The sequence below is a fragment of the Oncorhynchus kisutch genome, linkage group LG16 (genome assembly GCF_002021735.2).
Source record: "Oncorhynchus kisutch isolate 150728-3 linkage group LG16, Okis_V2, whole genome shotgun sequence".
NCBI classification, from domain to species: Eukaryota; Metazoa; Chordata; class Actinopteri; order Salmoniformes; family Salmonidae; genus Oncorhynchus; species Oncorhynchus kisutch.
The window spans coordinates 49,216,921-49,218,869 of NC_034189.2; positions in this window are offsets into that span (position 1 = coordinate 49,216,921).

The following is a 1,949-nucleotide window of genomic DNA, read 5'->3' on the forward strand; positions in this document are numbered from 1 at the left end:
GAAGGAAGCCTGTACAAAATATTCCAAAACATGCATCCTGTTTGCAATAAGGCACTAAAGTAAAACTGCTAAAAATGTGTCAAAGAAATTAACTTGACAACCAACCAACTTGACAGAGCTTGAACAATTAAAAAATAATAATGTGCAAATATTGTACAAACCATTTGCATTTCCTCGCGTGTCAATTATGTTAATTAGACCGCTGACAGTAATGTGCTTGTTCTGGATGATGAACAGAGAGCTTACCTTCAGCTGAAATGTGTCTGGGGCTTCTCAAGCAATCTGGTACGCTAATGCTGGGCTTGTACAAAAGCCTGCACACCCTGTATCTCTCCAGGACTGGTTTTGAAGAGTTCTGTTTCTGAGTGGAGCTTACCACAGGTTCAGATGGAGGCCATGGTTAGAGGGCAGTGGCTAGGAGACATACAGGAATGCTGACTGTCCATTTACAATGAGCTCACGGCCCCATAGAGATCCTATTAAATTCCTAATTCTATGTACATCCCCTCCTGTTTACGCTAGTCATAGTAGCTAGGTTTCCATCCAAGTAGCGACAGATTTTCATGCGAATATTCTAAAATCTGCATTGAACAATATGTGTTTCCATCAGACTGACTTGTTGGGGATAAAAGCCTGTGTGTGATGCACGTAAAATCACTTTTGCGGTAAGTTCCCATGTTCCGAATAGTTAACTGGATTGGCATCACCATTCTTACTCCACCAATGATTTTGTCACATAGCAAACTTGCACAATCAGTTGTTTTGCACCTGCTCTCTGGACTTTGCTGATAAATGAGAAATATGGATAAGAGTCAAATTATTTTATTTTATTTGATAATTGGCAGCCAAGCACCAATCATCACGTCACCAGCATTCGTGCTGATAAGTAAAATTTTATTTTTTTATACATAAAAAAAGTTGCAACAGGACTTATAGAAACAGGACATTTCTGTATAATTTCATAAATGTCGACAGACAATTTGCTCGTTGGAGCAAATTATTTTATTTTAGCCAAGCACCAATCATCACGTCACCAGCATTCGTGCTGATAAGTAAAATTTTATTTTTTTATTCAAACCTCTTAGTGTGGAAAAAGCATTGAGGCTGGAGAATTATGGTGATGGTGATGCCAATCCAGTTAACTATTCGGAACATGGGAACTTACCGCAAAAGTGATTTTACTTGCATCACACACAGGCTTTTATCCCCAACAAGTCAGAAATGTCCTGTTTCTATAAGTCCTGTCGCAACTTTTTTTATGTCTCAGGTAATTAATATGCATGAAATGGTTGGGTGGAAACCTGAAAGGCATCAGCCTCACTCAAGGCCTGGAGAATACCCTGCCCTGATCAGACAGCAGACTGTTGACTACCCGGTCTAGGGGATGAAGAAACCGTGAGCTTTTGCTGTGTGGTTTTCCTTGTGGTGTTACTATACAGGCTTTTTCTGTGGATGGCTAGGTAGTCAAGACCCCATGAAGAGGCTGGGTCACATCACATATGCACACATCACATACATATGCACACACCGTATCCTCTGGAGGGAGGGAGGGAGGGAGGGAGGGAGGGAGGGAGGGAGGGAGGGAGGAGGGAGGGAGGGAGGGAGGGAGGAGGGAGGGAGGGAGGGAGGGAGGGAGGGAGGGAGGGAGGGAGGGAGGGAGGGAGGGAGAGAGAGGAGAGAGAGAGGAGAGAGAGAGAGAGAGAGAGAGAGAGAGAGAGAGAGAGAGAGAGAGAGAGAGAGAGAGAGAGAGAGAGAGAGAGAGAGAGAGAGAGAGAGAGAGAGAGAGAGAGAGAGAGAGAGAGAGAGAGAGAGAGAGAGAGAGAGAGAGAGAGAGGGGGGGGGGGGGGGGATGGATGGATGGATGGATGGATGATGGGGGTGAGTCTCTTTCTTAATAGGTTTCCTATAAACACACCTGCTGCCAGAAATGCCATTTAATGTCAGCCGTC